Below are 22,070 nucleotides of genomic sequence, written 5' to 3' on the forward strand. Positions count from 1 at the left end.
GTCTGGATTCCTTATCGAGAGAGTAATCTTTATTTTCATTTCATCATCTCTGAAGCTCATTTCGTTCTGGTTGGAGGTGACCTGTGATATTGTCTCTTCATATACTATTTTTCACAGAATCACAGAATTGTGGAGGGGTTCTCAGGAGAATGCCCTTCCTACTTCAACAGGTTCAAAGAGAACAGGTTGCCCAGGACCATGATCAACTGAGCTTTGCATACCTTCAACAACTCAGACTCCACACTCTCTAGAAAATTTATTTGAATATTTGATCCCCCTCACTGAAAAGAAGTGTTTTCTTAGGTATAAATGGAATTTCCAGTATTTCAGTACATGCCCATAGTTTGTTGCCCTTCTGCTTGACACCAGTCAGAAGAATCTTACTTCAACATCTTTACCCCTTACATCCACCATGTCATATATTCATAGATATTGACAGGATCCCTGTGTGCTTTCTCCAGGCTGAATGGTCCCATAACTGTCAGCCTCTTCTTATACATCAGGTGTTCCAATCCCTTAAATATCTTTGTGCCCTTTTGCTTGACTTGGTCCAGTATGCCATTTTTTTAACTGATGTTGTTCAGTGTTGTCAGTTAACTAAATCTGACCACAAATAAGCAAATGTTACAATCAAATTTACTTTAGCAAAGCTAATAACAGCAGAATTATGTAATAAATTTATAGGTACCTTAATACTCACAAATCTCATCTTTTTTCAGCCTTGAGCCTAGTTTAAAGCTTCGTTCTGTTTCCTTCGATATCTGTAGTTTATGAAAACATTATGATTGCAAGGGTTGCAGATAGGATAGGAGAAAACATTTTAGTTGATTAACTTACATACCAAAAATGCAGTTTCAGGCTGATATCAAACAAAAAAATAAGACGTCATTTGGGCTGTTTTTCAAATGTACTTAGCAAACGATGCTTGTCAGGTTGCTGTGTTCCTTTTCTTCATCATCAGAATTACAAGATATAGCTTCTCAAAACTTAATTTACAATGGAAAATAATATAAAATATTTCATTTGCCTTGAATATAAAATTAATAGTTTAAAATTTAAAAATATTTTTGTTTTGTTTGGTTATGGAGGAGAAGTAGCTCTTGTCAGCCTGAAGATTATTCTGTTCATATTTTGATCTGGTATCTCAGCTATCCAATGGCACATTTTGTTTTATTTTTGAGAATTTAATTAGAAAATATGATCTTAACTGAGTGTACATCTTTAAATGTTGCTGACTACTTAAGCTGCACAGCACGAATTGGGAAATATTTGCAGTTCATAACAGTTCAGCAGATGCTTGTAAACAAGCAGACCTAAATGGAAACATTTCTAGTAAGTTTGGTTAGCAAAATGTGGACTGGGTGACATGGGAGATTGCAGGTATCTGCACCATGTGGACATCCCGTACAGCAGAAGGGTACTTAAAGAATATTTCATAGTGTACAACAGACAGAGAAAAGCAGATAAAAGCAAAATATATTTATAGCTGCAAAACAATTTGAAGTTGATAAGCTGTGCAAAAATTAACTGTGAAAAGAGAGTAACAATGTAAGCTCTGAAAGTAATGCCTTTATTTTATATTGGTGGCCTACATCATTAGAGACAGATATTGGTGACATAGCAGTAGAGGTTGAACCTTCCCAACAACTTCATTTTCTTGGTGTGTGATGGATGAAAGCAGAAGGGCAGTCTGACAAACTGATGCTTGCTGAATTCTTATGGAGAACAAGAAGTGGATGTGAGCGGAATGAAATGGTGGGTAGTGCATTTCAGCAGTGGTAACAGCAACATGAAAAACAAGCCATGTTCCAAATGGCCATGAAATGGCCATGCACAGCTGTTATATCACAAAATAGTGTATTGGTCAGTTCATCCATGTAAAAATCATCCATGTAAAAAGTTCCCCATTCATAATTTGCCTGTGTATGGAGTATTATATTGGCTTCAATGCATTGGAAACAATATTGGAATATCACAGAGTTTGCCCAGCAAGATCTCATATATGCTCACACAGAAAGAGAAAGAACACCATGTGCAAGGTTATTAAGACATATCGAACAAATACAAGGCTGAAGGTAGCAGTCTGAAGACTGTGAAGCATATTCCAATCTTGGCTGGACTGCCCTACCACACTTGCTGCATAGTCTGGATTTGCCAACTTCTGATTTCCATCTGTTTGGACCAATGAAAGATATATTGTGTGAGTAACATTTTCTGAGCAACAATGCTGTCTTAACAACTGTGAACCAATGGTTAACCTCTACCATTGCAGGTTTTGATGAGTGTGGCATGCAGGCTCTTGCTCATCACTGGCTAAAATGCATGGCTGATGGTGGTGATTAAGTTGAAAAATAATGTTTTGTAGTTGAGGATTTGCTCTCTTAAACTGTGCTATTGTATTCTTTGTAACTTTTGTAGTTTCTATGGAAATAAATAGAAGGCATTACTTTCAGAGCAATGGAAGTATAATTTGAGGATTTCAGAAGTCCACATTGGTAAATCAATTTCAGCAGAATAAGAGACTTCAAAGCTTCTTTCGGATAAAGTGTATGTACACTTAATGCAGTGCTCTCACAGTAGCATGAAATTTAATTGCACTCTTATGACACTGGTTGCTGAGAAGGGACAAATCATCCTCAGCTGCTTTATGGGCCTTTTCTGGTGTTCACTTTGCTTTAATTCTTTTCTAAGTTACTTATGGAACAAAAGCTATTGTTGCTCACAGCCCTATGCCTTTTTTTTTTTTTTTAAGAGTGACACAGTAGTCTCAGTATATTTTAAATTGTGTCATTTCTTTGTTTCCAACACTACCAACACTCTGCTTGTAATATGAACACATTGACCAGGTATTTACTCTTGTAGGAAATGGATCTCATGAGGAATTGCTTGACCATCAGCATGATCTTGAAATACAAATTTAATGAAGACTCGCTTTCTTATTTTAGGTTGCAGGTCAGCAGAGTCAGATGCTTCATGAGGCTTTATGGATGACATGACAGCATAGGAGAGTATTAGGAAGAAAAAAGAAAGAGAAGAAATTCTGAAAAATATTAGCAGAAGGATGGACTGATTTCAGGAAATACATCACAATAGTTAAAGGTTAAATAGAAGTATTAACAGCTCCTTGGTGTGGCCTCATCCTGCCACAGCTGGCAGCAGTACTACTCCTGCCCACTGAGGCCCAGCCTGGGCAGCCAGGTGCCTAACATTCTTGTGTTGGGATGAGAGACACTCAGGGATGCATGAAGGGTGCTGACATGGCCAGATAAACTGATTACCACAGACTTTGGTTCTCACTCTCTTCTTTAGCTAGCAGAGATGGAATGTGACTGGTGCAGGCACATAATGACACTCTTAAGTTCACAAGCATTCATATGATGTATGGCCTCTTGCCCAGATCCCAGGCCTTCTTACTTGCCTCATGGATCCTTGAGACGCTCCTGTGCAGTGCTTGTTGTAGTCAGATGCACAACACTCAAATGTTTGTCTGTAGAGCACCTAATGCTTGGGGAACTTCCACAGTGCTAGCATAGGCTTTCTGCTCACCCGATACCTTCTGCCTGGACTCCAAGCCTCCTGTTCTCTGGCTCAACCTGTTTGATGTTACCGCCCCCCTTTTACTCCTCCCCCTTCCTTTCCCCACATCTTCCCTCCCCCCATTAGAGGAAAGCACAGCCATCATGTGTCCCCTCCTCCAGCAGTCATTCCCTGGCTGTGTCCTATCAAACCCCACTATCATCCAGGACCCTCAAATTTGTATGCTTATCACTTGTAAAGCCTTGATTTTCCTGCAGTTTCAGGCTAGCCCAACTATTAATGTGACTGACTAGGTTTAGTTCTGCCTCCTTCATTGTTTGTTAATCTGTATATGCTTATGTTTAGCTTTCTTATCATCCCCTTTTACACTGGAAATGTTTTTGATCCAATACCATTAAGGCAACAGTTCCTTTCTACTTTCACATTTCTTTTCAGACACCATCAATAAAAAGGGAATGTATAACTAATATTAATTTGCTTTATTTGTAATCTATTATTTAAATGCTATTTTGGAAATGTGACTTTTTCATTGTGTAGTAGCTCGGAATGTAGAATTCTACATTTCAGTATGTATTGGCTATGTTAGAGGATTTTTAACTGTGAGGAAATGATTAATCTGTTGTAACAAGATGCTGAGTTTTTCTGTCTTACTTTGATCTGCTAGCTGTCACTAACTCTCCTAATCTGTAGGCTGAATAATACTTTAGTTATATATTTTGGTTTAAGTAACTTCATAACAAGAAAAGCTAATAGAGTTTCACCCTGTTGCTCTCTGTTATGTCACAGCAGGAACATTTTATTTTGGTGCACAAACAAGTTCAGAGAATCACATGCATAATGTCACTCAAGGAGGCCTTCGTGTGTGTTGGGGTGTCGTGACTAGTGAAACAGTGCTGATGAAAGCACAAAGGTATTTTGCTCAAGGAGAAATTTCTCTTGACTGCATCTTCCTGTATTTATTGCTCCTTAAACCTTTCATTATTTTTTTCCTCCCACTGTAATGGATATGCTAATTGGTAAGATTTGTAATTAGTTATGAGAGAATTCAGAACAAAAATTTGTCTTTCTGTGCTGCAGTATTATTTTATATCTGCTTGAAAATTAAGCACTAGGGTGATTAAACAGTTTTCTTTGCTTCGGCTTCACCATCTACTAAAAAAGCAATCCTTAACAAGCAGTCCTCAAGAGTGGCTTGTGCAATTTTTTTTTAATGTGATCAATTCTTCTACCCTTCCTTTTCCAGTGAAAGAATTGGTGAGGTTGATGATGTTGATATTTAAAATACCATAACTGGCATCTGATTTATTGGCCATTGACATGAATAAGTATTCCAGTTGCCTGAGGTTATTCACTCATCTTCTATTCAAACAGAAGTGAATTATTGTATGATTAAACTAAGAATGGTCAGGATTTAGGTGTTTCTTTGTAATCCTACCTCTTACCAAAAATGGTACCTGATTATTTCAGATGGCTCTGCATATGTATTTACTTCCTAAGAAGTGCTTTTTTATGTACGAGATGGCTCATACCAAATTCACCATTCCAGTTTCGTAACAGTATTTGTGATCACTGGTTTGTTTTCTTTCTGAACTCCAAAGTTCAGTCTCACTTTACCGATATTCTGTAGAAAATTTAGGTAGAACTTCTAAGCCCAGACTACAATACCCTTTATTTTAAATACATTAAAATTCAATTCCATAGAATGAGAATGTATTCAGTTTGCTTCCTTAACATGTAAGAGATCACATATAAGAGATGGGGTCAGAATTATGAGAGATTTAGGTGCAGTTTCCTAACCCTATCTCATCAGCTACTTGCCACTCTCTATGTGACTGTATGGATTGACTTATTCCAGGATTTTGTTTTTCAAACTGCTAACTCTTTGTTAATAGTCTAAAGAAAAAAAAAAAAATTACTGTCAGTAATCTGAATGGTAAATATGGATTATACCATGTAAATATTGAAAATAGTGAATTAAGTAAATTAATTTATATACTGCAAATACATATTTATCCAACTGTATCCAGTAATAACCTGGGAAAGGCCCAATTGAAATGTCCTGGTTAAACACAGTTGCATAGTATGGTATATTCATCTCTTTTCAGTATTTTCCATGCTACTCATTTTTTCTGTATAAAGTTATATATAAATTCATTATTTTAATTTGTTGTTCTACTACATTCCTTGAAAGGTAAGAGACCAGAATTGCCTATATTATTTAAAATTCAGAATTTCTATGAACTCTGCATTCATACTGTGAGATAACAAAGTTTTCTCCTTTATTCTCTAAACCATGCTAGTATTTCTTAATATTTCATTGACTTTGAGGATTAGTTTTTCTATGTCTTTTTCATAGAAAAATTATCTTGAGATCCTGTTTTGAAATAGTTAATGGCCACTATTGGATTCTCCATTTAATGTATGAAACTTTTCTTTTACCTGCTTTTTTTTTTCTTTTATGTGCATTTTTACAGTTACCTGCATTTAGTTTCATTTGATATTTAAATTGTTAATCATAGAATTTTGTACAATATATCCATACTTCTGTGTAGTCAGTCTTTATCCTAATTACCCTAGATAACTGACTTATTATTGTCAGCAGACTTTCCTTCTTTCAGTTTATTTTATGATTCTTTTATTAATTATTGAAGTTTATATTAACATTTACTATTGCAATATCATATAATGTTATATGTTGGAAAAACTCTTTTTAAAATGAAATAAACCCCAAACAGACCTTGCCCTCCCAAAATCTATGCTAAAATTATATACAATTATTGTCAATAATATATATCAAAGCAGGATTGAATAAAATTATACATCTGAAAAAAAAATGCTAGAAGGAATATAGAAACTACAGTACTCAATGCTCAAAATCTATTGCTCTGTACAAAAACAAAAACAAAAAAACAGCAACAACAACAACATCATTTCTTTTTTTATTACAAATGACTATTCCTAGTACCAGCCAGAGAAGGTTACTTAGACATACTGTGTTTTGTGATTCTGTTTATGAACCATGTGGCAACATATATTTTCTTTTTATTTGTCAATCACTAATAGATGATACTGTTTCTTTATTGTATCATTTGTCTTTTACCACTCATATTCCTGCTGTAAAAACTGCTTTGGATAAAAAATAATCTTAGTGTATTGTGTCAGTTCTAGGGAAAAATATTTCCATTTTATAAGCATATAAATATAAATAAATAGCATCATCAAATTTCCTTTTCTTCCCTTAAAATTGAACTTATTACTCATGCATTAGTATTAATTATTTGTGAACATGTTTATCAATAATATAATTTGTGTAATTGCTTTGTTGTCTGATGAACATGCTTTACTTATGAAATAGTGGATAAATTGGTTGGTTTTCAGCTTTCTAGACAAAATATTTGACCTTGTTCCATCCCCTAAGCATCAGAGTATTGCCATATTTCTACACAATTAATTTTAAATTATTTTCTTTGTTTCTCCAGAACTGTGATGAATGTCCTCCAGAAATGTTACATAAAACAAACCAGATTTTGTCTGTGAAATCAATTGAGTATTATTTCTGGTACTCATTGCAAAGTAAATACTTGTCTTAGCACTGCTCTTTTGACATTTTTGCCAACTTTCAAGATTTAATCATGAATCACTCAACCTGACCTTTTCAAAATTCCAGATCATAGGGTTATCTGTCTTGCATATAAAATAAATTCATGGTTTCTTGCTGCCTGAATGTATGAACTAATTCTACTTCAGAGGAAAGAAAATAAAAAGAGAATACCTGCTGTAATTACTGGTCTTTCTTAAACAAAATTAATAACTGTGCTTCAGCTCCAATACATCTAATAAATGGATAGAAATAAGTACTGTGGGACGGGACTGTGTACTTGAGACCTTCAGTAACCCTGTGAGTGTTAGTCTTCTACAGTTGTTAGGTCTTCTTCATACGGTTACATTTCTCCTAAACTCTTTCAAGCATCTTTGTTGTCACTCATTAAATTTGTATTTACGTATGGTTTTAGTCTTCAGAAGTTTTTGATTCTGATGGCAAGGTGTCCATCATACTGCAGACATCTAAAAACCCCCAAAAATGGAGATCTTGTCAGACTAGTAGATACAGGAAAACAGTAAGAATCCACTCCCATCTGGTAGTTATAAAATAATAAACAAACAAAAACAGAATACCCAACTCAATACAGTAAAAGGACAGAAGGCAAAGGTATTTTTCCTAGTGGTGAGGCAGTGCTCTTTTACTTAAGTAGGACAGAATTAAATTTTCCTGCTATTACTACACAGGCAGAGTTCCCCATTTTTTAGTTTTCCAGGAAAAAAAAAACAAAAACAAAAACAAACAAAAAACCAAAAAAAAACCAACTGATTGCAAAACTGCACTCATATCCCTATGGTCTTCATTACACTGATGGTCAGGAAATACCAGCTTTCAACAGGCTGGTCTTTTGCTTTGAATGATATAATTGCAGATAATATTGGAATAAACCTCAAGTTTTACTGTTGTCATTTTAATAACCTTAAGTATGGATCAAAGTCTGATTTTAGAATTGTTTTCATTAAGACGTTTACTACAGTAATATAATCCGCTCATCTATCAGTCTGAGAATTCTGTAAATTGGTGGTGGGTCTAAAATGGTGCTTCAGTATCACAGCATCAGGTGTTTGAACTGACGTCTGCCAAACTGTAAAGATTTTTTACATATACAATTTCAAGTGTGCCATATATAGATTATCAATCTTTCAACACTATATGACTTTTTTTGGTGAATTTTATGATGTTGATAGCAATAGATTTGACTAGTGCATAGTCATTTATTTCCTTTGCAAACAAATGTGGAAACAAATTCTTTTTTCTTCTCCAAAATTTTTTCTTTGATCATTTTAAATATTATCATCATAAACACTTATACTTAATCTCTCCAGTGGCATCATTTCCTTGAAGTAATTGTAAAGCATCCCAGGCTCTTCTGTTTTTTTTTTGTTGTTGTTGTTTTTTACCTTTCATAAGGTGAGGGATCTGGAGCACAAGTCTTATGAGGAGCAGCTGAGGGAGCTGAGATTGTTTAGTCTGGAGAAGAGGAGGCTCAGAAAAGACCTCATTGCACTCTACAACTTCCTGAAGGAAGGATGTGATGAGGAGGGTTTTGGCCTCTTCTCCCATGCAACAAACAGGACCCGAGGAAATGGCCACAAGGTATACCAAAGGAGGTTTAGATTAGACATACAGAAAAGCTTTTTCTCTCAGAGAGTGGTCAGGCACTGGAATGGCCTGTCCAGGGAGGTGGCGGAGTCGCCGTTCCTGGCAGTATTCAAGAGACGCCTGGATGAGGAGCTACGAGATATGGTTTAGTAGCTTGTGGTAGCAGTGGTGATGGAAGGATGGTTGAATTAGATGATCTTGTAGGTCCTTTCCAACCTTATGATTCTATAAACTTTTCATAAGCTTGTTAATGTATTTGTATTTAATGCCTAGGGAATCATTGAATTTGTGCTATTTCCAGTGAGCAAATTATAACTTGTTTCAGCTAAACACTCTAAATTGAACACAATCACAGACTTGTTGAGACTGGAAGGGACCTCTGGAAATTGCCTAGTTCGTCTTGCAAAGTAGATTCAGCTATAGCTGGTTGTATGGTTGTATATCACTATGTTTTGAGTATCTCTGTAGATGAATATTCCACAACTCTGTTGACAATTTATTGCAGCATTTTATCATCCTGTATAGTAAGACTGTTTCACTTATGTTTAAGCAGATCTTTGAGTGTTTCAGTTTGTTACCTCTTGGTCTTTCAGGGGGCACCACTGGGAAGAATCTGGTTCCATCTTCTTTCACATCATTCCATGTCCCCCCTCAGGTATTTCTACACATTTTTCAGGCCAATAACATGCAGAGAACTCCAAAGTCCAATCCTGTTTAGCATCTTCATTGACAATTTTGACAGTGGAGAGTGGAAGTGACTGGTTATTCAGGTTTTGCTTACATTTTCTAAAATTTCTTTTAATCAACATGACTGAAAAATAACATTCAAAAATGGAAAACTAAATGTAGGATGCGCTTTCTGTAGTAAGGAGAAATAACTTTCTGCATGTCACGGAGTTAACTAGATCAACCTATGCCCGTGACAGGGGGCAGTAGGCCCTTGCTCCCCCCCTACCATTCCTTATACCTCCATAAGGAATGTCCACTAATCAGTACTACAAGGGACCCTGATTGAGATCTTAAAATTTCTGTCGTCTTAAGGTAAATTTTCCAGTACTTTAATAACAGTTTTGTTTTGTTTTGTCTTGAGTACTGATTAATTACTGTAATTATTTATCCTAACTAATTTATTAGAATTTATATTCATATTTAGGAACACATTAAAGAACATACTGTCATAGTAGCTGCAGTGGCACCACATTTGCAGTGATAGAATAGACATTCCTACAAAATTGTCTTGTTCACAGGTCCATCGATCACACTACATCTTGTGGATACTGGTTAATACCAACCTGGAACTACAAGGCACTACTTTCCAATATTGTGGCTCCTTCCAACAGACTTTAATATGGATATCTTCTCCACCATGGTGTCTCTATGTGCTGCAGGGGAATCTCTGCATCATTGTTCAGAGCACCTTCTTCCCCTGCTTCTCGTTCCTTGAAGTTTTCAGAGCTGTTTTTTACTTTTTTTTTCTCCTCATTGCTGTTCATCATTTTAAATTTCCTTAAAGATGCTGTCCCAGAGCTGCCATGTGCCTTTTCCCAATAAACTCTTGGTGTTTCCCAGCTTCTGTATTATTTTTCTGTCTTTTCCTTCAAATCCTTGTTAGATTATTTTTTCTCATCTTATTACCTCTAGGAATTTTCCAGTAGCTAGGAATTTCACCTAACTGCCATGATTTTTCAAATTTAATAAAGTGTGGTAAGGCAACTTTGTCAGTTATTTCCCTCAGGACTCAGGGAATCATCTCATTGGGACCCATAGATTTATGAATGTCCAGGTTCCTCAGATGGTCACAAATCTGATCTTTACTTACAGAGGGAGCTCATCCACCTTCTGACCCGTCCACTCAAGGGGCATCTGAAGGGCAGTTGCTGAGGCAAAGAAGTTGTTGGGTACCTCAGTCTTCTCCTTGCTTGTTGTTACCAGCTTGCCTGTATTGCTCTTTAGGGGGGATATACCTTCTTGGACATTCCTTTTCTCATTGATGTACTTATAGAAGACTTTCTCATCCTTTTTTGTACTCCTTGTCAAGTCCAGTTACATTGAGCCTTGGTCTTCCTAATCCCATCCCTACACAGCCTAGCAGTAACCCTGTACTACTTCCAGGTTATGTGCCCTGGCTTCAACTCTGTGCGTTTTCTGCTTACTCTCCAGTTTGGCAAGCAGAACCCAGTACAACCATCCTAGTATCTTGTCTTCCTTTTCTGGTTTCCCAGCATGAATTCTTTTCCTCCAAAGCGTACTACAGCAAGCTGCAGCAAATCATTAAGGCAACTGGAAAGCATGCCTTCATGAATTTCTGTTCTCTTCCTGTATTTGGCAATCACCTGAAATTGATCCTTTAGATCTAAAGCAATTTAAGTGAAATTTTTTACTTAGGTTTTGGACCTTGCAAGATTAATTTAATTCTACCATATGATTTTATCTATTTGTATTTCTGAAGCTTCCAGGGAAGAGAAAAGATCTGAAACATGCATAAATGTCTCAGTGTTAAAGAAGAGAAACAAATGTATATTGATTTCACTGGAGTGTCAAGTCCACAGTTTTTTTTCATACAAGCTTAAAATGATATGTAGTTAGTTCTTTAAAGCCATATTTTAACTAAGAGTACAACAACTAGCAACATTTATCTTTAGTGTAAGAAAAAACATCTTTTATCCACAATCTAAAAACAACTTCAGCAGTTTCATGTTTTACAAGGCTTTCCTTCTTCAACTGACCTATTATATTTCTTTGGATAGAAATGCAAAACATAGAATATGAATTCTCATATGCTTTTTAACTGTGGTAATACCTCTATTTTACTCTATTAAATTCTGTTAAAAAATGGAAGTTGAACACACAAAAAAATCTTTTTATTTATAATTTTAAGTACTTTTGTAATATTGTTGTATCACTGTATGGGGCAGGCACCCATGAAGCATTCCAGGGGCTGCTTTTTGAGGCAAAGTCTTGGTTGCCCTGTGCTGGACACAGCTGGTTCCTTTTTTGTTCTCCATCAATGCTATTAAAGATAGAATTCCAATCAGTTTTTATATGACTTTCTCCTCTTCATGCATCATTAGCATTATTATTTGAGAAATATAACAGATTTGGTCTACAAGTGTCCACTCTGCTAGACAATAGATATAAGGGCTCATTGTTTTTTGTGATGATTTTTTAAATTATCTTGACTAAAATTATTGTTGGGAACTATCAAAGTAATGCAGTCAAAATGGTACGTTTAGCTGAACTCAACAGAAATAAGACAATATTGAGGTCTATGAGAAGCATGATGCACTCAAGTGTCTTTCTAGTTCATAAATGGCCTTTAAGATAGGTTGTTAATGTAATATATATGTAGCAAACACTACTGAACATTTGGAATCAAATAAGAATATTGAAATAATTCAATAAAGAAAATACCAAAATTAATTTAGTGCTTAAAATAAAACTCAAATTCATTTGGACATTTAATTCCAGAGGAAAAGGTAAATCTTCTTGTAATGTTTTTTCTAAGTAAAGTAGTTACAGTGGTGTATCACAAATATTCCCCATTCATCATTTTGTATTTTCTGCATGTTTTGTCCCTGTTGAGAATAATAACTTTTTTCAGTAATATATGCCCTGCAATTCAGTCAGTTTCCTGAGAAGGAGGTAAATAGGCTACATTGCCACACAGTATCAGTAGGCTTAGCCTAGAGAAGTGTAGCATTATCCATAGTAAAGAAAGCTCAATTTAGAAATAGTTTGAAGAATTTGTGCCTATGCAAGTCCATGGAACCATACGAGAAGCTATGAAAGTTGTAAAAGAATCTGGCTTACCTGCTTGCATGGCTTCTTTCTGTGAAAGTGTCATAGTCTTTTAAAGGTCATGACGACCAGAGGTTTCTGATCACTGGAGTAAGGCAAGGATTACACTTCACTTTAAAAAAGCCAGGAAGTTGTTCCAGACGGTCAGCTTTCCCTGTATCAAGGGAAAGCTACAAAAGAAAACATCTCAGAAACACTTTCCACACTTTTGAAGGAAAAGCTGGTGAATGCAAACAGCTAACACAGATTTACCAAGAAAGGCAAATCCCCCCTGATCCATCCAGCTTCCTTCTCCAGTGAGCAGTTTGTCTTTTTGGAAGAGGAGAGAGCTGTGGATTTTTACTTTTCATCAAAAAGCAGTTGTGTGCTCTCCCATAATGTTCTTGCAATTAGATTGTTGACTATAGAAAAACACTGTGAGTGGAATATTAGCTGCCAAGATCAAAGCAGAATGGGTGTTGTAACATCGTTCCTATGTATACCTTACTTGCTTCCTTTTTTCCCAACCTCACATCAGTAGGTCTTTCTGTTTTACTAGCTTAAAATTTAAAACCTTCTCCTCTTTCCTCTTTGACTCTTTCTTCATAAAATTTTCAGTGTTGTTTCTAGAGATAAATTCTAGTCTTTTCCAGACTTCTTGACATTGTGAGATTGCTAGCATGATTTTAACTTTGAAGGTTAATCACGTCTCTTTTTGTGTAATCTAAGTATTATATTACAAAACACAATAACTAGACTATTTTTAATTCCTTAGCTTAGTTTACTTTGCACATTTTTAATGGATTAATTTTTTATTGGCATGATTTTCTTAACTCTGATTTTTGTGTGATGCGTGTTTTATGAAATTCTAATTTTTTTATTTTTTTATTTATTTCTTTATTTTTTTTTTTTTTTGTACAAAGAATTGCTGGAAAGAATTAGTTTACTAGTATCCTGCACTTAACAGCCACATGCAGCACTACCATTTCTGAGCTGTGATTTTGAATCTACTTTCAGAAAAATACTTCATCCCACTCTTTCTTGGGCATATTTGACTCTTCTAATAACATCATTTGTTAAATCCCAAGGCTGTACTTTTATTGGGACTGGAATCATATACTGGGCTATTCATGGTTCCACAAAAGATCAAGTTGCTTGGGAGAGGATGATTGATACTGTCTGTTGGTAGTCAGTAGACTCTCTTGCCCTTGAGAAGTAGTCTCTGATTGTACACTTCACTGTTTTTATTTTGATTTGTATAAAAACAGCACCTTAACCATTATAGTTTATGTTTCAGTGGATCTTTCTTCCATTGTTATGTGAAGCATAATAATGCTTGAATTCAGACTGTTTCTCTGGACAGTAGCATTGCTAGACCAATTATAAGGACCTCCCAAAGAGAAGTGCCAAAACAGTCATAGTCCATTGAACATATACTTACATTTCAGCTTATTATAGTCACATAGACACACCTCTCATTTTACAGTGGTAAAGATTATTTTATTTTCACACAATCTATGAATCAGATATGACTCATAATATCCCACTCTTAAAAAAGCAAAATATAAAAATTACAGTAATTGAAATTTAAACTCAGTGAAAAGCATTAGGATTTAAAATGTATGAAGCCACATAGAACTCCTTTCAAAACAGTGAAGGAAGACCATGTCTTGGAAAGTATCAAAGAAAAATAAATTTGCTGAGTGTCAGCAATTTAGTCTGTGTCTGGGGATGAAGGTTATAGCAATTGGGTGCTGTTCAATTGTAATTTCAGGTAAAACCTATGATAATACAAGAAAAGCATAACATATAAAGGGGGAAACATTTTTATTTTACTTTTTGTATACTTAGAGTATGTCAAACAATTTTCAGTAACAAAAATTGTGACTTTCTTTTTTTTTAATGTACTTGCTCTTCTGTGATTATCAGTGATGCTATTTTGTTTGAGTCTCTACTTTGACAGTGTTGATGCTTTCTCTAAAGCAAGATGAGAATTAGGAGCATAAACAGCTATGAATATTAATAAGCACATAGATACTCCCCTATCGGTTTTTCTGAAATGATTTTTATTACTACTTTCACAGGACATAAAAGGCCTACATTTGGTTTTGGAAGTTTAGCTGGCTTTTATCAACTTTATTTAGCATTTATTTAGATTTTTTTAAAAGAAAGTATTCCCATTTGTACTGATATGGAAATGCACATGGGCATTAAGTACCATTCAGATCTCCTTGATGATTTGGTAACATGAAAACAGTGATCTGAAGTAAATAAAAATCAGGCAAGTGACTGTAAATAATAATTAAGTTAATAACCAGATGGACTTCTGCAATCTTCAGCAAAAAATGTATTAAAAGTTTGATTTAACAGAGTTGCTAAGTCACTCATACATTACTGGAGAACATAAAAGGTTCTAAAATGATTCTATTGCTTCTTAAATAAACTTAGGACAAATAATTAAGGAACAAAAGTAATGAATATTATATGCTATACAGGTGAAGTATGAAGGGCTTCAGACATCATGAATGTACCTGATGAACTTTTATGCACTGCAGGAAAATTTGGAAACACAAAAGAAGGTAAAAACCATCCACCAGTCACACATGAATGAGCATTTCCATTCTGCTCTCCAATTTTCAAATCTGTTCTGTATTTTAGTAGGAGGAGGAAATGAATGAGACAATCATATGCACTTTTGGGGGGAAGTGATTTCTTTGGCCCACTTGGAATGCATAAATTGGAATGCAAGAAATTGGAAATGCAGTTAACTTAGTCTGATAAAGTTAATAAGAAACAGCATTATACTTCACATGATTTCAGTGAAATTGGAGAGCATTTAGTTGTACGCAGGAAGAATGATGCTTACAAACTATCAACTGCTAAGAAGAAAATGGAGAAACTGCATTTGTTTCATTTTAAGGAAAAGAAACTGAATGAGGGACATCATAAGGATTCTTGGAATGTGATATAGAATTAGTATTTCTATTGTTGGCACAAATGGCTGTCATATAGTCACAGCATATTTGTACATAGAAAACCACTGTGAACTGCTTCTGTAAATTTTATAACAAGCAGTTGTTCTCTGTGTTTACTGGAAATACCACAAAAAATATTGAACTCAATTTTCAGAAGAAAACAGTAAGATTTGACAGTGGTGAAAGTTATCTAAATGTGACAATAATTAACATTAAATTACATTGTCTAGAAGTTGGCTAGAATCCTCTTTGCTGGACACTAGAGTTCATCAAGTAGGCCCACTTGTCCTGCCCTATATAATCCAGCAAGGGATGTTAGCTTTAAGATTTACTAATTATTTTTTTTTAATTCTATCTTTTTGAGATTTAATGAATGCGTCTCCCTTCTTACAATTTAACTGGATTTTACAATTTCTTACAAGTTTAGCTGGGGCCAGGTGGGTATTAACTTTATAAATAAAATTTTAAATATTACATTTTTTCTTTTTTTCCCCTCAAGAAACTTCTTTTGTAAATACTATATTTTTCTTATAGGCAGAGAAATGTAAAAAGCTTCCACTAATATTTAGGTTATCCAACAAAATGTGCAGTTTTCACAGAATCACAGCATTGTACAGGTTGATAGGGACCTCTGGAGATTATCTAGTCCAACTTCCCTGCTAAAGATGGCTCCATGTATTAGGCTGTGCTGGAAAGTGTCCAAATGAGTCTTGAATATCTCCAGGAGAAGGAGACTCCACAGAGACTCCACAATCTCTCTGGGACTTTTGTTCCAGTTCTCTGTCACTCTCAAAGTAACAAACAAACAAACAAACAAAAAACACCTTTCTTCATAGTCATATGGAACTTTCTATGTTCTAGTTTTTGCCCATTGTGCCTTGTCCTGCCACTGGGCATTACCATAAAGAGCCTGGCTATATCCACTTGACTCCTGCCAGTTAGATATTTATAAGCATTTATAAGATCTCTTCATGGTCCTCTCTTCTCCAAGCTGAACAGAACCAGCCTCTCTCAGCCTTTCCTCATAAGGGACATGCTCTGCAACTCTAATCATCTTTGTGATTTTCCATTGGGTTGTCTCCAGCAGGTCCCTGTCTTTTTTCAACTGGGGATCCCAGAACTGGACAGAGTACTCCAGATGTGGCCTCACCAGGAGGTGAGGAGTAGGATCACCTCTCTTTACCTGCTGGCCACATTCTTTTTAATGCACCCAGGCCTTCTTGGCATGCTTTTCACAAAATTTTTGACATACGTAAAGGTTTACCATTGTCATTATCATTGACATTTAGCACCAAAAAGTGCGACATATTCTGAGGCAAACTTAGTTTCATACTTAGTTTATGTCTCAACTCATAATCTGGAAGAGAGAATGTTGTTCTTTGGTAAGGGGATTTGTCTTCAATGGCAACTTTTGTTGTTGTTGTTGTTACAAAAATTTGGAACTCTTAACCTGCCATTTTTTAGGATTGGCTCATTTTATTTTCTCTTGATCCTCTAGAGATATACACCAATAAAATGTCAAACAATTCCATCATTTCAGATGGCTCAGTCCTGTGAGGTGCTGAATATTCAGTACTGTTTAAAATTCAAAGTATTTGAGGGTAACTGTACAACATTATTTCGAATGAGTTAATTTTGTGAATTTGAAAAAAAATGGCTGTAGTAATGGCTGTTGTATTTCACAGTTTCTTTATTGCATACTATTAACCAAAAATACTAGTATGGTGTGAGAAAATGGTAGATGAAGAACAGGTGGATGGAGTGGAAAGATGTCAAATTTAGATGAATTTTGAATGGCTAAATATCCCAGAATTACACAGATTGTAATTTTCTTTTGGAGGAGGGGAGGGGAAAGAGACATGGCAGGGTTATTGTTGTTGTTGTTGTTGTTGTTGTTGTCGTTGTCATTGTTGTTGTTATTTAAAAGTTCAAGTGCAATCTCATATTGAAGTCTGTCCTGTCAAATTTACTTTCTTCTGAGTGGCAGTACTGTGTGTCTGCTGACTTGCATGGTCTTAGGCAACTTCTTAACTTGTAAACTTCCAGATAATTTTAAGACTATGGAATGAAAACAGATAAACATATATCTTGACATAAAACTACTGTATGTACTATTTAAGGATACCAGTATTTAAAGTTAAAATGCTGTTTTAAATGCTTTCCAGACTGTCTTTGTTAAATTGACTATTTTAATGCTTTGTACTTTAGAGATTTTGCTAGGTCACTTCACAGCAGAATAAAGTCATTCTCATGGTTAAGTTGAAAGGTTTAAAATAATAAGTGGAAATTGCACTCTTCTGCAGTGAAGATATTTTTAAAATTTCTTATTTTAAGAACTGATATTGTTTCGTGGTCTTCTCTAGTAATGGTGTGATTAACATAAGGAAAGTATTTTTAACATATACTTTCCTTGTTAAGATCTCTTTATTACTTTTTTTCATAGACCAATAAATTAGTTTCTCTTGACTCAGTATTATGCAAAAGCTTATTGAAGCCTTCACCCAGAGTTGGAAAAAATCAGCAAAATTCATGCATATTTTATAGTATAATTATGAATACAGGTTAGTTAATTTATTTTGTTTTGTTTGAAAAACTTTATATCTAATTGTAGTAGAAAGTATTTTAATGCCATCTTTTATATTAAAAAATATGCTTTTTACTAAGTTCAGCAAGATCTGTAAAGTAAAACAAGGATGAAAAGCAAAATTGACTGAACGCTTTACTTTGATCTATGTTTCTATTTGTTTGCTTTCATCTTTCAATTTAAGTTGTGTTGTTTTTGAACTCAGCGGTTTGACCATCAACTGGGAAACTTCTAAGAGAATCCAAATAGATACATACTCTGACAAATTGTCTATTATCTCTGCAGAATTTTTACTCTTTCTATGTCTCTTGTTTCTGTGCCAAGCTTTAATGAAATATTGAATTACTGCCTAATAATCATTATTGTACAATCTCTAATGAAGTCCAAATATACTTTATGTGACACTTACAAAGTTAACCTGTAGAATGAAAGGAATGTATATTATTAAGCATTTCATTTTTAGGCCGGATTTGAATTTGATTGTCACTTAAATAACAGTAACAATGATGAGAAGGAATGTTTTTTAATGTCTTTTGAGATATTTGTCTCCAAACTGCAAAAAAATCACTAAGTTCTTTTCTAGAAATTTCTTACTGGAAGTACCAAATATTCAATATTGAAACTTTTTTATTATTATTATCCTTAGTAATATATAGTACCTCTATGTAACTGTGTTATTAAGATGGAAAATAAAATAGACTGAATAGTTTTAAATCTTTCAGAAAGACCTATTTTGTATGTTTAAGATTTTAAAAACATCCCTAAATATGATTGTAAACAAAAATTTTAAATATACTTGGGGTTATAAAATGAAATCTTGCTGGGCAGCTTGACATAATTTCTATTTCAGATTAAATGCATCAACTGTATAGAAGGTCGACTTCCTCTCTGGTAACTAATTATATAGTGAAAGGAAGTTCCAGAGACCTGTGTACTTCAACAGTACATTTGGTACAGTGCACCATAGGAAACAATTAGTGAAAAAATAGGTACTGTCATAATGTTCTAAAATAGATAGAAGTGGCTGAAGGAGAGACAATATGTTAAGCCTAAAGATAAAATACTTAGCTCGAGGGAAGCTGATAGTGTTCTTCCTTATTTAGGAGTTCATTCATACTTTATTTAATGACCTTGTCTCCAAAATAAGGTGCAAACAAATGCTGACACTAAATTTTGAGGCATTTGGGCTGCAAAAAGAGATTTGAGAATTCATGTGAAAAGGGTCCTTGAGATCTGAAACAATTAACATGTAATTAAATAGAAGAAAATACAACTCCTGTTTTTTGAAACCTTTTATTAAAAAAAAAGTTTTATCGGTAGATACAAGTGGAGAAAGACAATAGTAACCCATCTATATAAATAAGGTAACACTGAGCCTATATTTAGGAGAGCTGAAGTTCTAAATGTGAGAGTCAGATAAATAGTCTTTTCTTTTGAGACTTCAATTACTCAACCTATAAAAATGATGGCTGAGGGGAAAACTAATTGCTCTCCTTTCATGTCATGAGGACAAGAGGAGAACTGAAACTAAGCAAAAAGCCTGAATTGAACAAGAATAAACTAAATTATAAAATTTAGAGTTTCTAGAGTTTAGAGTCAGTTTCTAAAGCAGCTTTAAGTAAGAGGAAGACAGAAAAATAACTTGATTATCTTGAGAATTTAGGTTTGTAATCAATAGAGGCAAGTATTTATGATCAGATAGATTCATTTTCTTTTCATTTCACTGAAGAACTGCTGCTTTTCATTTCCTGTTTTAATGAATCTGTGTGGTTTTGGCTTTATCTTATTTTATTCTTATATTCAGCATTTGAGTTTGTTATATATTTCTTTCAATATATTTAGAAAAATAATCTTTCAGTTAAGTATCATTACAGGAAAAATGGAAATCTGTTATTATCAAGGAGTCATAGAATCACAGAATGGCTAGAATTGAAAGAAATATTAAAGATCACCTAGTTCCAATCTCCTACCTTGGGCAGAGATGCTACCCACAAAATCAGGCTGCCCAGGGCCCCATTCAACCTGGTTTGTGGGGCATCCACCACTTCTCTGAGCAACCTGTTCCAGTGTGTCATGGTAAAAAGAAATTCTTCCTAATACCTAACTTAAATCTCCCTTCTTTTAGTTTAAATCCCTTGTTCCTTGTCCTGTTGCACTGCCCAGTAAGGAGACTATTCCAGCTTTTCTGTAGAACTCCTTTAGGCACTGGAAGGCAATGTTGTCCCCTTGGAGCCTTCTCTTCTTCACCTTTCTCATCCTTTCTTCATGGGACAAGAGTTCCAGCCCTCTAATCATTTGTGGTTCTCCTCTGAACACATTCCAGCAGCTCTGCATCCTTCCTGCACTGGGGGCCCCAAGCCTGGATGCAATACTCTAGATGGGACTCCACAAGGGGAGAGCAGAAGGGGACTATCCCTTGCCTTGCCCTGCTGGCCACCCCTCTTGATGTACCTCAGAATATGTTTTGGCCTCTGAGCCACAAGCACACACTTCTGGTGTGTGTTGGTACTACTTTAAATAAGCAGAAATAATAAAGTAACAATAATGACACGTTGTGACTTTTTATTCATGTTTGTTGAAAGACTTTCGTCAATGACTGAAGAATTCTGTAAGTAAGATATCCCAACTGCCTGAGATGCATCATAACCTACCATTATTATAAATTATGCTTAATGAATATTTTAACATGAAAATTCATTTTTTAAATGAATTGTTTAAAATATTTAATTGTTTTAACCTGAATAGTATACGAATACTTACCTAGTATGTGGTTTTCATTACTTAATCAGCTTTTGTAAAATGTTAGTTTTCTTAATATGACAAATGCTATACTAATGTATTGAATATAGAAAATTTATATACAAAGAGTGTCCTGTAAAAGACTCACACCATACAAAGAGAGTCTTGTAGAAGAGTCACACCATAGACATTTTGTACTAATATCATAAAGAACTGTGTCTGTCTCAGTACCAACATAACAAAATACAACTTTTTGAGACATCTTTCCCATTGTAGTGAATGCAAACACTTTTCAAAAGAAGCAGTTTTTTCATTTGTACTCATGTTTCTTACAGTACTAAATAACTTCTGACCATAATTTAAGCCCTGCAGGAGTTACATCTCTTTTAGCAGTCAATTCCTCTTGTGAGGAGCAAGGAGATTCTGCAGGAAGATGTTACAGTGCAAACTAACACAAAAAAATACAAAATCAATATCAAAAATCCTGGGCATAAATGAGACAAGGCAAAGTAAGGTAAGAATATCTGATCTTTGGCCTTTGTAAGGGAAAAAAATCATTTGTATTGGCCTAGACTGACAGCAGAAAAGAATCTGTGAATATCAGACATAACTGGGAAATGATATAGAACTTTTTAAATGCAGTCAATAGGTTAGGAGAAGTCGGAAGGAAGGAAAACTGGGATCTGGTTAACTGTATATTTTCAATGTTGTTACAGATAATATTTTATGTATCAGAGGACAAAGATTTAAATGCGCACTGGTTTTTTGTTTTCTTCTATTGAATCAAGTTATGCATTCTCATCCTTCCCTGACATACCAGACCTAAAATCTGCTGAGAAAATAGTGAAATGGTCATGAAACCCTCAATTTTACTGGATGTGCTTTAATTTTAAAGACAATTCTTATTTAATTTGTTAATTACACAAATAAGGGAAAGCTATATTGATTACTCAAGTAACTGATCTGTTGACAGAGCCAAGCTTTCTTACTAAAGTAACTTCTTTTTAACAAAACATGCAATTCAAGTGCAAAAGGAAAAAGAAATTAAAAAAAAAAAAAGGAATGTTCTCATTTTGTGTTAACTAAAAAGAAACAACTCACAACACAGTTTGTGTATCTGAAATAAAATTGTGGCAGTGGCTTCATGTTTTGATCTTTGCCTCCTAAGAGTTTTTGTTGTTGTTTTGGGTTTTTTTGGTTGTTTTTTTGTTGTTGTTGTTTTTCCCCTCCTTGGCTTCTTCTTGCTCCTTGGAAG

The sequence above is a fragment of the Phasianus colchicus genome, chromosome 3 (assembly GCF_987193195.1).
Source record: "Phasianus colchicus chromosome 3, bPhaCol1.hap1.1, whole genome shotgun sequence".
Classification (NCBI taxonomy): Eukaryota; Metazoa; Chordata; class Aves; order Galliformes; family Phasianidae; genus Phasianus; species Phasianus colchicus.